The sequence below is a fragment of the Moschus berezovskii genome, chromosome 18 (genome assembly GCF_049115385.1).
Source record: "Moschus berezovskii isolate FMDL1 chromosome 18, NW_MosBer_1.0, whole genome shotgun sequence".
NCBI classification, from domain to species: Eukaryota; Metazoa; Chordata; class Mammalia; order Artiodactyla; family Moschidae; genus Moschus; species Moschus berezovskii.
In genome coordinates this window covers 58,805,839-58,825,574 of record NC_142477.1, presented here as the reverse complement: position 1 = coordinate 58,825,574, position 19,736 = coordinate 58,805,839, and the positions used below count along the sequence as shown (strand labels likewise).

The 19,736-nt window shown below is 38.5% G+C and overlaps 1 protein-coding gene across 7 annotated transcripts in view; it reads left to right on the top strand.

Annotated features, from left to right (window-relative positions):
• Positions 1-19,736, top strand: part of PDE4D (phosphodiesterase 4D) — a 1,698,276-nt gene that overhangs the window by 73,064 nt on the left and 1,605,476 nt on the right. For 6 of the 7 annotated variants that reach the window (XM_088827710.1, XM_088827709.1, XM_088827703.1 and 3 more), the window contains exon 1: positions 5,264-5,414. The exons of the other annotated variant lie outside the window; for it this stretch is intronic. The gene's annotated coding sequence lies outside the window, so the exon portion shown is untranslated. Of the gene's footprint in view, positions 1-5,263; positions 5,415-19,736 lie in introns of those variants that run through there. 7 annotated transcript variants of the gene reach the window in all.

Genomic DNA, 19,736 nt, shown 5'->3' with positions numbered 1-19,736 from the left:
TGAAAGTGTTTTGTTTTTTTTTTTGGCTAAACTGAAAATGTTCCCCAGTTTTCTCCCTGATTATTTGTCCTGCTAACTCATGTGGTAAGTGGTGCTGATTCATGAATTTACCATCAGGGAATAAGCACCCTCCATGGATAGGAGGTGGGAGGAAGGGGTTTGCTCTCAAGGAGGGGCATGTCCTTGGTCTTGGTGGTTGGTGTTGGGAAGGGCACGCAGATGGAGAGATGCATCCCGGGAAGCACAGCAGCGAGAGAGTACAGGGCCTCTGAGGCCCTGTGAGCAGTGAGATGTGGCTGGCGGGGGTTTGTGTGGGCAGGGAAGGAGATTAAAGGTGAGACCACTGACAGATGAATGAAGGGATGTGGGAATGAAAGAGTGCAGCAGGCCATTGTCCATCCCTAGGGTGGCTGTTCCTTTACCAAGCAGACTCTTTTATTTTCTCTGCACCTCCTCAGTAAGTAACCTGAAGTTCCAGTTAATAATATCCTAAACTAAGACATCCCCTCTCCTGGGAGAAGAGGAGATAATTAGCTTCAGTGTTCTCTGATATCTATGCTGAGAAGTCAGCATGAATTCTAGACATGGTTCCTGTCTTTGGATAATCATCAGAGCTGTTTGGGACAGGTCTCTTTTTCCCCCCTCCCTTCAACTCTTTTTTGATTAGTGTGCCATGACTGAAATGAATGGCTTCTGTTATTTTTTTTGCCTTCATGTAGGAATCTTTAGGCTGAACTTTGGACCAACTATCACATGAATCATGTCTATTACAATTACCCTTTCTGTGTAATTTCCTAGGTTAGCGCCATTGTGTGACACAATATATGTGGAGCAGGGTTGAAAATGTCAAGTGATAACCAGACAGAAGACTGACAGTGAACAGACCCACCTCCTTGAGCTCTTATCTCAGCAGCCTTAAGACAAAACCTTCCATAAATATTTCCCGAAATGAGATATATGATGTTAATAGATATATTTTACCATATTTGACTGTTCAGCAATTCAACTCCATTTTGGATCTTGTGTACATTTATTGCAATGAACTTATAATAATTATGATATACATGACAGTTTTCTCTTAACGAATGTTTATTACATAATAGGCTCAGTTCTAAGCAGGTTTTGCCCATTTAATCTTCACACCAGCCTCAGGAGGTAGTTACTGTGAGTGCCCCATTTTACATATGGGGAAATTGAGGCACAGATCTCTTAAGTAGCCTGCCCGAAGTCCACAGATAAGAATCTGAACTGGGATTTGAATCCAGGCAGTCTTAACTCATGGAGAAGGCAATGGCATCCCACTCCAGTACTCTTGCCTGGAAAATCCCATGGATGGAGGAGCCTGGTAGGCTGCAGTCCATGGGGTTGCTAAGAGTCGGACACGACTTCACTTTCACTTTTCACTTTCATGCATTGGAGAAGGAAATGGCAACCCACTCTGGTGTTTTTGCCTGGAGAATCCCAGGGACAAGGGTGCCTGGTGGGCTTCCGTCTATGGGGTCGCGCGGAGTTGGACATGACTGGAGCGACTTACCAGCAGCAGCAGCAGCAGTCTTAACTCACAGTGTATGCTGTCAACCTCCATGCTATCAATATAATGCTTACACATTGCTTGAAGACGTGGTTTTGGCATCAAATATGAAGAATGCAACCCTTCAAACTTTTCTTTTACAAAATGTAAGTAATTGCATGTTTTGTGTATGTACTCTTGTATGACTGTTGACATCTCATTACCAAGAAGAAGAGTTTTGACTACATATGAGCACAAAAAGTTGTTGATTTGGGTTAATTTTATGTGTAATATGGTTTAGAATCTTGTCACATGCATTGTTAGTATGTTTCCAAACATTCATGTTCTAAGATAATTAACAAGCAGCCACAAAAATTTCCCCCCAACGTGCTGAGAACAAGTTTGATTATGAGGTCTGTGTGCCCAGATGATGTGTTCTTTTATCTAAACCAAGAGTATAAGCTTAATCCCTGCAATGACCATAGATTCATAGCTCTTGTAACAATGCCTTTTTATTTAAATGAAGAAAAAAAATTTTTTTTTTTTTGCTTTGTCAAGGTGAGCAGACCTTCTAACTGATGTATTTCTAAGCAACTGCTTGTCTTTCTGTTAACGCCACAGACACTGGCTCCAAGAGTTGACGTTTGAACTGTCAGCAGTAGCCCCCCACCAGCAACCTGGTCCACGATCTAGGGTTTCTTCAGGTGGAGTCCAGCCTGGTGAAAACAATGGGGCTATTTATCCATTTCACCTGGAGCACAGTTAACCTCTTGCCAACCTCAGCAGGTCTGACACACTAACTTGGTGGATCCAAATGTTTCTTAAGAGTTTTCTCATGAGCGACTCCTTTGGCCATGTAAACTGCAGGCAAGACAAATTAGTTTGTGGGCCTAAAAACTGTTCTTGGCCCAGATCTAGGGATACTTTTCAGTCAACCAGAGCTGCTTTGATAGTTAAGATGGGCTGATGGCTCGTGGTTCAGATAAAAGGTTAGCATTGCTTAGTATTTTTCTTTAATTGGGATCCTCTAAATTCTTGTCTGTGAGTTGGAGATCCAGGAAACGAATTAAGAACAGAATTTAGCCGTCTGAATGACCTTTGCATACCATGAACCCTCCTAGTGCCAGGTGCGACAGCCAGCGGCTATTAATTGATGTTGATGATGAATGTAGTCTCTCCAGCTAGAGCCTGCTAGCACAAGCCCTGTTGGATTGGAAATGATGCCTGCTATAAGCAGACTTTAGCACACTGCACTAACAACTTTAGGAGAAGATTAGAGTATTGGCATGTATTTTTAAGTTTCCTCCTTCATTGCATTGTTTTAAATAGGGCATTGAAATCAAAATGATATAATTGGCTTAAGTTGGATTGTACTGAGACTTCACTTCCTTCCTTCCAGTGTGAGGTTTCCCCTGCTATGTGACCACTCCAGGTACTAAATATCTACCCTCACCCCCAATTGCCAAGTAGCAGTAACATGTCTCAGGCTATCATGATTATTATGATTGGAGGGAAGGCCATGCTGGTCTTTCGGAAAGCTCTCATCATGAATGTGTTTTTGGTTGAACATTGCTTGCTAACAGAAGAACAGCTTGAAGCTGAATCAAACAAAACCTTTAGTGTTTGTAACGGTCAGGGTGCCAGGGGTCTATCTGAAACTGAGCTTTATGTTGACACAGAGAATGTCCAGAAGCCATGAAAGCTTCTGACTCAAGGACTTGCTAGTTGGTTGCCGGCCATTGTCTTGAGTGGGGAGATGGTTATCTTCAAAGTTGTCAAAGGCAAAGTTTTCCTATAGGAAATTTCAGGGCAACTATCATGTGAAGAAATTTAAATGCCTTAGTCTAGAGTATTCTTGGTCTTGTCTGTTGAAAAATGGAGATCTGAACATTGAAATTTGAAGAGATCTTAACATAATTTTATTTGGGGAATGAGAAACAGGGAATTCTGGGTGTTGAAGATTCAATGGCAAAATTCTGGGTGTGAAGATTCAATGCCAACATTACCTTAAGGGCGTGCTTTCCCTTTCAGACTAGATCAGCCTTGTTATTGTTGAGTAAAGGGAATCACAATTTTAACAAACTGGCTTCCCTCGCAAGTTTCAGTTCTCACACAGTCACCATGAGCAGCAGCACTGTCAAGTAAACAAAGGTTTAATTAAGTAAAAAATATTGAAACATAGTGAAATAGTCCTCCCTGGTTAGTCACAAGGTAGGCAATTCAAAGAACAGATCTTGAGGGGATTATGAATGGATTATTTTTTCTATTCCCTGTGTTTCTGTTTTTCTACTTGGTGTCAAATCTCAAGTTAAATTCAGTCAACCATCTAGAGCAAACAAAAAGTGCATAAATGTCTTTTCTGTTCCTGTTCCTTATATTTCATCACTAAACAAAGCAAGTTTCTTTTCCTGGCTTCTTCCTTTGGGAGCATATAAAACTGACATGAGTTTATATTTGTGGAGGTTCTGCTGTCACTTTGAAAGCATAATGATTGGTTTTGTTATTTAAAAGTTTTTACAATGATTTTTTGGTTGCATGAGTTTGAGTGAACTCCGGAAGTTGGTGATGGACAGGGAGGCCTGGCGTGCTGTGATTCATGGGGTCGCAAAGAGTCAGACATGACTGAACAACTGAACTGAACTGAACTGAATGTTACACTTGCTACAAAATTTGCTGAAGAGACATATCATTTGTTGAGGATTTGGAAGGATTTGTCATTAAGTAAAGTATGTCACATATCTAAGGGTGTATGTTAATTCCATTAAAAATTTTTTTTCTTTAGTCACCTCTTGTGACTTAAACAAGTTGCGTTAACAACTACAATTTGGAAGTTTGGTATAACAAGTAGTTGGTATTACTAATACTTCAAAATGTGATGGGAAATAAGGAAAATATTGCAAAGAAAAGAGAAACCTAGGCCATGGGGGGCTATGCCAACTGGCTCTTACATCATTTTCTGCCCCAACAATCCCACCAAGGTACATTCTGGTACATGTTATATAGCCTAAGTATTGTGGGCCAGTATAATAACCCATCTTCCTAATTTACTGTCTGAGCACAGTTATTCCTTTCAAGACACTAAAAGCATTTAATTGTACTCACGAAACCCCTTTTCCCTCTTCCCTGCCTGAGCTGCCTCTATTCTTGTTTCTGTGGGTGGGTGAAAAGGCTGTCCATCTGAAAAGATAGCTCTCAAACGGTTCTGGAAAATGATCTCTCTTCCTCCACAAATGATCATTTTGGTTTTAAATTTATTTCAGGTACATTAAGCCTCCCTGGATTCATACTCAATAACAAATGATCCTACAATAGATGAGATTAGAAAAAAGGTGAAATGAGATCAAAGTTGCCAGAGTGACTTAATGCATAGTATTTCGACTCGGCATTATTCCCACTAAAAATAAAAAGAAAGATGAAAATTACCTTTGGGTTTTTGCTGCTGTGGTTGCCCTCTGTGTCCCAGGGGTACCTGGGTCCTTTAAGGCTGGCGAGGTTGGTCTTGCCAAAGCATAACAGATCTTGCTCCAGGTGAAGTCGCATTTCCCAGTCCTCTGTCGTGTTTCCCTTGGGCGGTAAAGCTATGATTTTTTTTCTGGCCTTGCAAGGGAAAGTGATTCCAGATAAGCTGAGTGTTATGTGGAATATCTCATCTTTGTTGTTGTAGTACAGCCCGTTCAGCTTTCCAGAGCCAGTCAGACTTGTTATGAGGAGCTAAATGATTGGCTGAATCTGGGGCTCAGTTTCATAAATTATAGCCCAGCGTACGAGAAGCACGAGTCCTATAGTTGCTGTAGTCCAGAGGCCTGCCAGTTCCTGCTTTAATGCTTATATAGTCGTAATTGAGTTCTAACACGGCCTTGGATGTTTCTGTCCTAAATAGCTGACATTGCATCTTCAAGACTGTGTGAGTAATCCTGACTTTTTTTTTTTTTAAAAAAAACTCTGTAAATTAATTACATGCCCCGAGAGGGAGTGATGGTAATTAGAAAATACTGAAGTAGCAAATGATTCTTTTTCAAGGTGCTGTTTTCTGTGTATCAAGTTCAATGCAATTAATTGTAAAGCTTCTAAGACCTGGCAGGATTATTCCAGCTTCCCCCCCCCCCGTGCCCCCCCCCACCCCCGAATCAGAGTCAAGCTGTATTTTGAAGGAGGCTCTTCAATGCATTTGCTAGCCGGGTTTGTTTTAAGGGGGTCTGGAAAGTGAGAGAGGTCCAATATGAGCAGGTTAAAACAGATTGCTGGTGTCAAAGCCATGGCTGAGAGCCCTTGAGTCCGGCAAGTTTCGAGACTTCTTACCCACATGGTCCACAGCTGGGAGGGAGCAGTCATGACAGGCAGTCCTTTTGGGACACAGGTATACAACACTCAGAGCCCAGAAACAGGAGAAATGTGAAATGACAGCAAAGCTTTTCTTTACTGTCATCTGAAGCTGTACCAAGACATATTCTATGGATAACTAGAATATTTTTACATGTATAAAAATGCTCCTCAGTGGTTCTGTTTATATGGTGGGGAGCTGAATGAGAACTCCCTAGCGTGTGTGTGTGTGTGTGTAAAGCCTTTAAGAAGCATATTAAACACATAGAAGCAACACCAGTAGCAGAAGAAAGTATATGGATTGGAACGTGTGATCAGAGCAGATCAAATTATCCCGGGGAAGCAGTTTTTAGGTTTGTGTAATTGCTGGGGGTGACTTCTATTGCTAATCAGGTTGAAGATAAAGCCGGAGCAGATTGAGAGGAGAACCTAGAAAATATCAGCATTTTATTACCTTCTATAGCATACTCCGCAGGACAGAGTTAATACTGAGTATAGACTGGTGAGGGTAAGCAGTTCATGTTTTACTTTTAAAACATTATTGATTTCTCCTGTCATTAAAAAAAAAATCAGGCTTTTGTATATGAAGTTAATCATTAGAAATAAATAATTTTTCTTCCACATAATTCTTATATCTTTCTCAATACGGCACAAAGCTAGGTAATTTCTTACAATTTGGGGTTGTTTTCTAGTTTGCTTTTTGTCGAAGTTTTCATCTTTAGACTTAGATACAAATCTATATTTTTGTGCTGTACATAAGCCTGAAGCATAAATCATCTGAACAGTTTTTAAAATCACGGGTTTCTATGGCCAGTATAAATTTCTAATAGCTAGAGTAGTTACTTGCCAATTCCTATAAAAATATTATTTTTATACCTAAGAGCAGTTTAATTTTGGTCACGCCTATTTAAATGACTGACATGATTTGGTCAGTAGGAAAGAAATAATAGTTAGGTTTTTTGCAAAATTTTGTGTTTCATTCACTTTGGAAATGCAAAATTTTGTTGTTAAAATATTTTTGCCTTCTAAAATATGACCCCTTTTAGGTCACAGCAACAAATGAGGTTTATAAAAGGGGAGAAAAATAATTAACATAGGATCCTTTTCTGTATTAGCCAAGTATATGTAAAATAGTTTTAAAATGTGTAATTCTAATACATTCTTTTAGAAACATACTTACTGTGAAGAAGGAGCATGAGCTTCTAATTGTGATAGTGTGACAAGTTCCTTTATTTAGTTTCCACGGCTGTAGACACTAATAGTAAGATTTGACAGTCATTATTTTATGTCGTAACTGACTATATCAGTGGAAAAAAGTGCATCTACTGAAGGATAGTAATCTCACCCCTCCAGGTGGCTCGGGGCCCATGTAGAGTAAGAAGTGGGGAGAGTGGAAGCAGCTTTCTCTGAACTGGTTTCCGACCTTTAAACTGGCTCCTTTTCTCAACATAGTGTCCGTATGGCTTTCTTGGTGTAGCTATCACATTCCCTCCCACCTCTTCATGCCTTCCTTCTTTATAGTATTAACTTGAGCTCTGATTGAGATGAATCAAATACAAATGACCTGTGCTCAGCTATCGGATATTAATCAGCTGCTCACGCAGTTCAGAAGGTGTTTAGAACATGGCTCAGGGAAATTCTGTTGGGAGTATTGCCATCTTGCATTGGAGCTTCCTTTAGGACTTTCACCTCTTCAGTTCTCTGGGTTCACATCTGTTTTACATGAAAGGGCAGGACTTTAAGACAAGAAAGAGTAGAGGAGTACCAGGTGTCCAGGGACAGGTATCTGTGAGCAAGATGTTGTGCAGAAAGGAAACATTTTTCCAAATAGCAGTAGCTGGTCTCTTTTCCCTCTGCACTATATTTTCTATCACCATTTTTGTCTGACTGTGGAAGTTCTTTGGCAGATAAGGTTCTGTAAAACTATGTATATCCGCTATAGACAGATGGATTTGACAAAGATATATCCAACAAGGAATGTATTACATCGTAAACTTGCAAAGCACTCATGAATGCAAATTGGCTTAAGAAATATTTCTTGATTGATTTACATTTTCCAGGGTTTCATTTGGTGAATTTCACTTTTGGAAAGATTTGCTCTTCTCTAAGATATTTTTTTCCAGTGTTATATATAGAACTACTCTTTTTGCTTACTCTTGCTGAAGAATTTAATTATCCTTAGTTGGCGTTTTCAAAAGGCTTGCTCTCCCACCTGGAGCTTGTTTTAAAGAGTAGAGCAAAACAAAAAACCTCCTCTCCTTCTCCCAACACAGAGTTAAATACTTTAGATTTGTATGATTCTCTTTGTTTGTGGAGCTTGACACTACCCCTTGGAAGAGGAGTAACTTTCATTTAATTAAAAAATCAATTTTTCCACTTTAATTATAAAATATATGCAGGTGATATAATTTTCTGTTATACTAGTCACAAGCCAAAATTGTATCCCTCCAATTTCAGGAAGCAAAATGACTTAGTGAATTGATCTTGGAGTTAGTGAGATCATGCTCAAGTCTTTAAATTTTTTTAAGCCTCTGTCTCTATGTCTGTAAAATGGAAATAATGGTCTATATCCTGGTGTTTTACTGTATTGGTAAATATCAGCAGCATGATGAGAAAGTGCTGATTAAAGAATATTTTAGTTCTTTGGGCTAAGATAATGATGTTATTATCATTACAAAACTTCATAGCACTGGTTAACTTCCTTTACTTCTGAAAGTATATCCCCAGAAGTTCATAGCACTGGCTAGCTTCCTTTACTTCTAAAAGTATATCCCCAGAATTGAAATAAATACTTTTTAGAGCAACGGCAGTCTTCAGTGCTTGATCTTGAAAAATTACAAAGATTTTCAGAGCCTGAGTCCTTATCTGTCTGTTACTTGAGTATAAAAATAACAGTAGGGTTACTATAACAATAAGAAAGTGATATTGTATGTGAAAATATATTTAGTAAACTTCTAAGTGCCTTGATGGACATGAGTTTGGGTAAACTCCGGGAGTTGGTGATGGACAGGGAGGCCTGGCGTGCTGCGATTCATGGGGTCGCAAACAGTCGGACACAACTGAGCGACTGAACTGAAGTACCTTGTAAATGTTCCTTATGTATTATTAGGATGTTAATAAAAGGTACAAATAGTCAATTTTTAAAATAGAAAATATCACATACATTTCTTTTCCTTTAAATTGTATAATTCCATTTATATAAAATGTACAGAATAGGCAAATTCATAGAGACAGAAAATAGAATGGTTATAAGGCATTGGGGAAGAATGTATGTGGCGTGACTGCTAATGGAACCTACAAATTTCTTATTGATCAGCTTTCTTGTTTTTTTTTTAAATAAAGGTAATTCTTTATTTTTCTTGTTTGTAACTTTAAACTTTTTATTTTGTATTGGAGTATAGCTGATTAACAGTGTTGTGGCATGTATGGCTGAGTCCCTTCGCTGTTCACCTGAAGTTTGATTAGCTTTCTCAACTACATCTACTTCCCTCCAACAGGGTGGATTAAGCTGGCACTGTGACTTTCTTCCACTTAGATATAGTGCAAAGCTAATATTCAGATAAGCATTCCTTCACAGTCTGCATTTAGAACTGCTAATGACAAAGTTTTAGAGGGCATAGTTTCCTCAGAAGAAAGAGTGACTTAGAAAATTTAGATTGACAGATGTTCTTGAACTCTTTATTATTGTGTTTTCTCTCTTTATTAAATTTAACTAACAAAATAATCACGAACATTAAGGTGATGCTTATTCTACGAGCTTTTCATGCCAGGAATAAAATGGTCAAGAAGACTTTCTGAGCAATTTAGAAAGTTCAGTCAACAGTTTTGAATCTCAGATTTTTAACTGGTTCTATTTTGAAAGGTCATCACACTTTTTGAATTATTGGCCATGGGTGTGTCCTACATTTCAGCTGCTGAGTGCACTGTTGTTAAAGAGTTTAATTATTTCCTAATAGTACTGTTGGCGAGCCTGAAACAGTTCTACCACATGTAGAATCATTTTTTTTTTAGATGAAACTATACAGGATGCACAGTAAGTAAAATAAATAAAAAATGAAATGAAATAAATTTAGGAGAAAATTTATCCTACATACTTCACCCAGCAATTATGAGAGAACCTTCTGGAAGTGAAGGAATTTAATTTGTAGTGTAGTTTTTAAAATTAAAAATTTTTTTAAATTTATTTTTTATTGAGGTATCGTTGATGTGCAGTATTATAAAAGTTTCAGGTGTACAATTTAGTGATTCACAATGAAAGATTATACACCATTTATAGTTATTATAAAATTTGATTATAGTTCCTGTGCTGCGTAATATATCTGTGTGGCTTATTTATTTTATACATAGTAGTTTGTACCTCTTAATCCCTTATCCCTATTGTGCCCTTCCCTTCTTCCCTTTCCTGCTGCTAACCACTAGTTTGTTGTGTATACCTGTGAGCCTGTTTCTGTTTTGTTAATATTCACTAGTTAATTTTATCTTTTAGATTTCACATATATGTAATAACCACATTATGTCTGACATATCACAGCATAATACTCTCCAGGTCTGTCCATGTTGTTGCAAATGGCAAATTTCATTTGTGGCTAGGTAGTATTCCTCTGTGTATGTGTGTATACACATGCCACATCTTTTTTCATCTGTTGATGGACACTTAGATTGCTTCTATATCTTGGCTATTGTAGATAGTGCTACTCTGAACATTGTGGTGCCGTGTATCTTTTTGAATTAATGTTTTTGGTTATTTTTGGATACATATACCCAGGAGTGAAATTGCTGGATCATATGGTAGTTTGGTGTTTCAGTTCAGTTCAGTTGCTCAGTCATGTTCAACTCTTTGTAACCCCGTGGACTGCAGCATGCCCGGCTTCCTTGTCCATCACCAACTCCTGGAGCTTGCTCAAATTCACTCCCATCGAGTTGGTGATATATGCAACCATCTCATCCTCTGTTGTCCCCTTTTCCTCCTGCCTTCAATCTTTCCAGCATCAGGGTCTTTTCTTAATGAGTCAGTTCTTTGCATGAGGTGGCCAAAGTTGGAGCTTCAGCATCAGTCCTTCCAGTGAATATTGATTTCCTTTAGGATGGGCTGATTTATTCTCCTCGCAGTCCAAGGGATGCTCAAGAGTCTCCCCCAACACCACAGTTCAAAAGCATCCAATTCTTTGGTGCTCAGCCTTCTTTATGGTCCAACTCTCACATCCATACATGACCACTGGAAAAACCATAGCTTTGGCTAGACAAAACTTTGTTGGTAAAGTAATGTCTCTGCTTTTTAATATGCTGTCTAGGTTGGTCATAGCTTTTCTTCCAAGGAGCAAGCATTTTTTAATTTCATGACTGCAGTCACCATCTGCAATGATTTTGGAGCCCAAGCAAATAAAGTCTGTCACTGTTTCCATTGTTTCCCCATCTGTTTGCCATGAAGTGATGGGACCACATGCCATGATCTTAGTTTTCTGAATGTTGAGTTTTAAACCAGCCTCTTCACTCTCTTTCACTTTCATCAAGAGGCTCTTTAGTTCCTCTTCACTTTCTGCCATAAGGGTGGTGTCATCTGCATATCTGAGGTTATTGGTATTTTTCCCAGCAATCTTGATTCCAGCTTGTGCTTCATCCAGTCCAGCATTTCTCATGATGTACTCTGCACACAAATTAAATAAGCAGGGTGACAATATACAGCTTTGACGTACTCCTTTCCCAATTTGGAACCAGTCTGTTCTTCCATGTCCAGTTCTAACTGTTGCTTCCTGACCTGCATACAGATTTCTCAGGAGGCAGGTAAGGTGGGCTGGTATTCCCATCTCTTTCAGAATTTTCCACAGTTTGTTGTGATCCACACAGTCAAAGGCTTTGGCATAGTCAATATAGCAGAAGTATATGTTTTTTGGAATTCTCTCGCTTTATCTATAATCTGATGGATGTTGGCAATTTGATCTCTGGTTCCTCTGCCTTTTCTAAATCCAGCTTGAACATCTGGAAGTTCTCGGTTCACATACTGTTGAAGCCTATCTTGAAGAATTTTGAGCATTACTTTGCTAGTGTGTGAGATGAGTGTAATTGTGCAGTAGTTTGAACATTCTTCAGGACTGGAATGAAAACTGATGTTTCCAATCCTGTGGCCACTGCTGAGTTTTCCAAATTTGCTGGCATATTGAGTGCAGCACTTTAACAGCATCACATTTTAGGATTTGAAATAGCTCAGTTCTGTTTTTATTTTTTGGAGAAACCTCAGTACTGTTTTCTGTAGCAGCTACACCAACTTACATTCCCATCCGCAGTGTACAAGGGTTCCTTTTTCTCCAAATCCTTGACCACATGTATTATTTGTGGTCTTTTTGGTGACAGCCATATTGACAGGTGGGAGGTGATATCTCATTGTGGTTTTGATTTGAATTTCTGTGATAGTTAATGATGTTGGGCATCTTTTCATGTGCCTGTTAGCCATCTGTATGTCTTCTTTGGACAAATGTCTATTCAGCTCCTTTGTCCATTTCTGATTGGGTGGTTTGTTTTCTTGATACTGAGTTGTGTGAACTGTTTATATATTTTGTGTATTATCTGCTTGTTGGTCACATTATTTGCAAATATTTCTCCCATTCCATTAGCTGTCTTTCATATTGTAGATGGTTTCCCTTGCAGTGTAAAAGCTTTTAAGTTTAATTAGGTCCCATTTGTTTAATTTTGCTTTTATTTCTTTTGCTTTATGAGACAGATTTAAAAAGCTGTTGCTGTGATTTATGTCATAGAGTGTTCTATGTTCCCTTCTAGGAGTTTTATGGTTTCAAGCCTTGCATTTAGTTCTTTAAACCATTTTGAGTTTATCTTTGTGTATGGTGTGAAAGAATGTTCTAATCTCATTGCTTTACATGTATCTTATTAATTTTTCCAGCAACATTGTTGAAGAGACTATCTTCTCTCCATTGTGTGTTCTTGCCTCTCTGGTCATGTATTGATTGACCAAGTGTATGTGGGTTTATCTCTGGGCTGTCTCTTCTGTTTCATTGATCTATGTGTCTGTTTTTATGTCAGCGCGTGTCTGCATGCTCAGTCATGTCTGACTCTTTGTGACCCCACAGACTGTAACCTGCCAGGCCCTTCTGGTCATGAGATTATCCCAGCAAGAATACTAGAGTGGGTTGCCATTTCCTCCTCCAGGGGATCTTCCCAACCCAGGGATCAAACCCATGGCTCCTGCAACTCTGGCATTGGCAGGCAGATTCTTTACCACTGAACCATCTGGGAAGCCCTTTTGTGCCAGTATCATACTTAAAAAAATTTTTTTTTATTACTGTAGCTTCATAGTATAGTCTGAAGTCAAGGTGCATGACTTCCAGTTGTGTTCTTCCTCACGGTTGTTTTGGCTATTTGAGATCTTCTGTTTTTTCATACGGATTTTAAAATAATTGTTCTAGTTCTGTGAAAAATGCCCTCAGTATTTTAATAGGGTTTGCACTGAATCTGCAGGTTGCCTTGGGCAGTATAGTCACTTTAATTATATTAATTCTTCCAAGCTATGAACATGGTATGTAATTCCATCTTTTGTGTTGTCTGCAACTTATTTCATCAGTATTTTACCGTTTTCCAAGTACAGTCTTTTGCTACCTTTGATAGGTTTGTTCATAGGTATTTTATTCTGTTTGATGTGATGGTAAATGGGATTGCTTCCCTAATTTCTCTTTCTGATAGTTAGTTCATCATTAGTATATTGAAATGTAACAGATTTTTGCATTAGTTTTTAATCTATAATTTTATTAAATTCATTGATAAGCTTTAGTATTTTACTAGTTTTTTGATGGCATGTTTAGGATTTTCTACATATAATGTTATGCCATAGTGACATGTTTTACTTCTTTATTTCCAATTTAGATTTCTTTTTTCCCTTATTTCTGTGGCTAGCACTTCCAATACTATGTTGAATAAAAGTGCTGAGAGTGGGCATCCTTGTCTTGTTCCTGTCTTAGAGGGAATGCTTTCAGCTCTTCACTGTTGAGGATGATGGTATTTGTGGGCTTGTCATAGATGGCAATTTATTATGTTGCAGTATGTCCCCTCTATAAGCACTTTCTGGAGATATTTTATCATTGATGGATGCTAATTTTATAAAAACATTTTTCTGCATCTACTGAGTTGATAGTAGTACATGTTGAAAACTGCCATCTGGAACCATTGTCATGACTTTCTTCTACCTTTAATGATTGGATAAGACACTCTTCAGTAATTTAAAATTTTAATGAAAGACTGTTTTTAACTCCTGCCCCCAAGTTTATTGAGATACAGTTGACATATTACATCGTGTATGTTTAAGGCATACAATGAGTTGATTTGATGCATTTACGTATAGTAGTCCTCTCTTGTCCGAGGTTTGACTTTCTGTAGTTTCAGTTGCCTGAGATCAATTGAGGTCCCAAAATATTAAATGGAGAATTCCAGAAATTAAACTATTTATAAGTTTTAAATACATGCCATTCTGAGTAGTGTGATGAATTGCCATTCTGCTGCATGTCACACCTTGGGTGTGAATTATCACTTTCCCCAGCATATCCTACTGGTTAGTCACTTAGTAGATGATTATCAAATCAGCTGTAATGGTCATAGTGTTTGTGTTCAAGTAACCTTTATTTTACTTATTAATGGCTTCAAAGTTCAAGTAGTGATGCTGGCAATTCAGATAAACTTTATTATAGGTAAGTATGTATAGAGAAAAGTAGTAGGTAGAAGGTTTGTTACTATCCATGGTTTCAAGCATCCCCTGGACGTCTTGGAACATATCTCTCAAGGAAAAGGGGGGTTATACCCATTTACCAAAATGAATATTCCTGATGGGCAAACTTCCCTCATTCAGGTGGTTTTCGTATGGCACTTCTCTTATCACCTAATTATTTCCCATTTCCAGGTCCTTTGGCAGAGGGAAAAGTACATAGAAGATTACTCACATTTTTTACACCAGAGTTTGGTTATGTAAAGGCCCCACTTAATAGAAAGGAGGCTGGGTCATGAATCTTATTTGTCTCTGGGAAAAATAGAAAGTTGGTTTGGTGATCAACTCACCAGTTTATGTCATACCTTTTGTTCTTTTCTCATCTCTTTTTCTCTTCTTCTCCTCCCCTCCCTTCTCTTGCCTTTCCCTCTCTTCCTGTTCCCTCTCCTCTCTTTTCATTTCCTCTTGTCTCCTGTCCTCTTCCTTCTGTTATCTAATATGTCTATGTAGAATCTAAGCTTGAGTTTAGCCACTATGTATAAGTTAAATTAAAAAGTTATAATCATTATCACCTAGAAAAATTAAGAATATGATTTAACTTTTCAAATCTTAGTCCCATCCATATGGTAACAGTTTTCCAAGGCTATTAATATATAACTGAAAATTATGATTATAGGAGTTACCATTGATTTAATATTTATGTCCAGTAGTGAAGAAAGTGGTAATGGTATGTTTTTCTCTTTCCACCTATCTCTTCCTCTTCTGTATCAATTATTTGAATCTCTTGCTTTGTATTTTTAGAGAAGGGTAAGAAGAAAATGAAAAATGGGCAGCAAATATAAACTGCTCAAGCCTTCTCCACTCTTTTCCTGTTCCTTGAGTGTTGTATAAATTTTGCAGGGAATGCTAGCTTATTATTGGGGAAAACTGCTATGAAGAGAATGGATATCTTTTGGACAACTGTTTTTCTTGCCTGGAGTTGTGCAAATGATGGAATTAATATAAACTTGGTTTGCAGCTTCTCTATTTTCTCAAGGCTGCAGAGAATTCTCTCCACTCTGAACTTTTGGAGATTAGCAAAAATATTTATATCACAAATAAAAAAGAACACAGATGCCTACTCAGTAACCAAAAATATTTTTCAGATCATTTCTATTTAAAAGAAATCTCCCCACTAACTTTTAATTTTCTCATAATAAACATCATAAGCCATTTTAGTCCTTTACTCTGGATGTATTAGGATCAAATATTTTTGTTGGGTGATAAGTCAGTAGTAACCTCAGTTATTTTGACAACCAAATTACTTTCTTCCAATATAAGCCAAATTTACAATTAAGCTATTTAAGAAATAAAGACAGAAAATAAACATCTAATTTTCATGTCCTGACCTAAGAAATAGAAAGACTGACTTATTTCATATCCACATATTTATCTGATTGAAATAAGAGTGCCTAAAAATAATTTTCCCACAACTCCATTTACTTGTTTATATTCCTGGCACATTCCAAAATCAATTTTAAAGGCAACACTGAAAAAGAATAAAATATCTTCAATCTAACATACAAGCAATCTTTTTATTTTGGTGGATCTGAACAAAAATAATAAACACTTATTTTCTTTACCCTCAGGCATTGAAAAACAATGACATTTCTCAATTGTTAAATTCTAAAGATTATATTCTATTTTGTAAAGATTTTACATATGTCTTATCACTTTCATGGTCTTTGAAATAAGGCAGCCTACATACAGACAAAAGGTAATGGCTTGGCATTTTTTAGCAACTGAAGAAATGGTGCCTGGGGCCAGGTTCTATTCTGAGTGGCTGTGTTACTCTAAGCAAGTTATTCAGTCTTCCCGTACCTCAATTCATTGACTGAGAAATGGGATTATAATAGTACCTACCTGGTTAGATTGCTGTGTACTTTAGGTAAATTAGTATAGGTAAAACACTTGGAATGATGCACAATGTATAGTAAGTGCTTTATAAATGTTTGCCTATTATTTTTATCTGGGGAATTGATTATTTCATAAAGTATTTATTTTAGACAGTAAAATTTCTTCAGTTAGTTCTAAAACTTCTTCTAGTCAGTGTTCCCGGGTCTCTCCAAATAGATCTTATGTGTCTCTGTGTTTTTTTCTGTGTTAAAGGGATTAAATGGAATCTTTCCTTTGTTGATTTAAAGTCAACATTCTCAGTGGTATCGAGTCATTTAATATTGAAATAATTAAGGTGTTAAAGTGTTTAGGGAGATGTCTTGCCCCTAAACTAGCGGGTCCAGACTGCTCTGTTGTTTCAGTCCTTGGGCTGTGTTCTGAAGGCTTTTGGCCTTCACTGTACTAACCTAAGTTAGAATCCTTGATTTGGAATACCTGCTTGAATTTTGTTATAGGTTGTAAGCAAGAAAATAGCCCCGTTTTAAAAAATTGTGTACCAAATGGAAGAACAGACATTGGCTCAGGATGTCAGTCCTCCCCTGAGAGTAGATAAGAGCATGCTGCTGCTGCTGCTGCTAAGTCGCTTCAGTCGTGTCCGACTCTGTGCAACCCCATAGACGGCAGCCCACCAGGCTCCTCTGTCCATAGGATTTTCCAGGCAAGAGTACTGGAGTGGGGCACCATTGCCTTCTCCAGATAAGAGCATAAATGTATTTTATTCCTCTGGGTGATTGCTATGCTTTACAACAGGGATTGGCAAACTACTGTCTTTGAGCCAAATCTTTTTTTTTATAAATAAAGTTTTATTGAAACATATCCATACTCATTTGTCTGTACATTGTCTACTGCTGGTTTCACACCAGGGCAGGGTTGAGTAGTTGCCACAGAGACCATATGGCCCCCAAAGCCTAAAGTATTTACTATCTTTTACAGAAAAAGTTTGCCAAACCCTGATCTAGAGCTTTCAAGTTGTGCAGAGTCTGAAATAAAACAGCTGTTACTTTGTTTAGTAGTCTCACTCATTCTGCAGATTCAGTTATCTAGCACTGACTGTCCTAGATATATATTTTTTCTAGAAATACTTTTGATAAACAAGAATTTATTGCAGTAGCCTATGTTGAATAAAGTATATACAGCCCACAATAACACATTTAGAGCATTCATTTCAGTTCAGTTTAGTCGCTCAGTCGTGTCTGACTCTTTGCGACCCCATGAATCACAGCACGCCAGGCCTCCCTGTCCATCACCAACTCCTGGAGTTCACTCAAACTCATGTCCATCGAGTCGGTGATGCCATCCAACCATCTCATCCTCTGTCGTCCCCTTCTCCTCCCGCCACCAATCCCTCCCAGCATCAGTCTTTTCCAGTGAGTCAACTTGTCGCATGAGGTGGCCAAAGTATTGGAGTTTCAGCTTTAGCATCAGTCCTTCCAATGAACACCCAGGATTGATCTCCTCTAGAATGAACTGGTTGGATCTCCTTGCAGTACAAGGGACTCTCAAGAGTCTTCTCCAACACCACAGTTCAAAAGCATCAATTCTTCGGCGATCAGCTTTCTTCACAGTCCAACTCTCACATGCATACATGACCACGGGAAAAACCATAGCCTTGACTAGATGGACCTTTGTTGGCAAAGTAATGTCTCTGCTTTTGAATATACTATCTAGATTGGTCATAACTTTCCTTCCAAGGAATAAGCGTCTTTTAATTTCATGGCTGCAATCAGCATCTACAGTGATTTTGGAGCCCCCCAAAATAAAGTCTGACACTGTTTCCACTGTTTTCCCATCTATTTCCCATGAAGTGATGGGACCAGATGCCATGATCTTAGTTTTCTGAATGTTGAGCTTCAAGCCAACCTTTTCACTCTCCTCTTTCACGTTCATCAAGAGGCTTTTTAGTTCTTCTTCACTCTCTGCCATAAGGGTGGTGTCAAATCACATCTTAGGTACTTGTTCTACTATTGGTGCATAACATGATAGAAAATTACGTGATTTTCCATTGTGTTCTGTAGAATGTTCTAGAAATGTTAGCAGTTACTGCTGCTTTTCTTACACAGTTGTCCAGTGTAAAAGTAAATGCCTCTGTTATCTCTTTTCTCACACATCTATCTATTCTTCATCTCCTTACATAGATTCCTGGTCTTTCTCTTTCTGTGAAAAGTCTTTTTTTTTTTTTTGAGTTTTCCAATAATGTATTACTCTGCAGTATAGTGTATAGAGGAGAAGGCAATGGCAAGCCACTCCAGTACTCTTGCCTAGAAAATCCCATGGATGGAGGAGCCTGGTAGGCTGCAGTCCGTGGAGTCGCTAAGGGTCGGACACGACTGAGCGACTTCACTTTCACTTTTCACTTTCACACATTGGAGAAGGAAATGGCAACCCACTCCAGTGTTCTTGCCTGGAGAATCCCAGGGACGGGGGAGCCTGGTGGGCTTCCGTCTATGGGGTCACACAGAGTTGGACACGACTGAAGTGACTTAGCAGCAGTAGCATAGTGTATAGAAAAGGACTCTGAACTAAGGTTTGAATTTTGATATGGTCACTTTATGGAACAGAAACCTCAAGGAAGTCACCCTGTCACCCCCAGCTTCAGTGTCCATGCCTATAAAAGGGAGATAGGAACCCAGGCTCTGAGGACCACGTGCTGTGGGCTGAATGTTTGTGTCCGCCCCAAAATTCATATGTTGAAATCCCAATAACCAATATACTGGTATTAAGATGCGAGCCGTTTTGGAGGTCATCAGGTCATGAGGGCAGAGCCCTGATGAATGAGGTTAGTGTCCTTCTAAAGATCCCCACAGAGCTCCCTAGCCCCTCTGCCATTTGAGGATGAAACAAGAAGTCTACAACTTGGAAGAGGGCCCTCACCCAGCCATGCTGGCTTCCTGATTTCAGACTTCCAGCCTCCAGAACTGTGAGAAGTAAATATCTGCTGTTTATGAGCCACCCAGCCTGTGGTATTTTGGTGTGCCAGCCTGAATGAGCTAAGACACCATGTGAGGGGGAGCGTGGGGCTGAGCATGTAGAGGACTCTTCTAGTGTATTATTACTTGTAACTTTAATAACATTCTCAATTTGGCCCGGTTTCCTTTTATAGAAAGATGTACATGTTTATGGAGTTGAATATAAAATGGATTCTGTGAGACTAAAATTGTGGCCATGTGTGAGGCTGTGAGCTTGAAGGAGGTTCGGATGGGAAGACCTCTTCAAACAGTGCATGCTTTGTTCCACATTTGCGTCCTTACTTGTCTAATGTGGAAGTTTCTG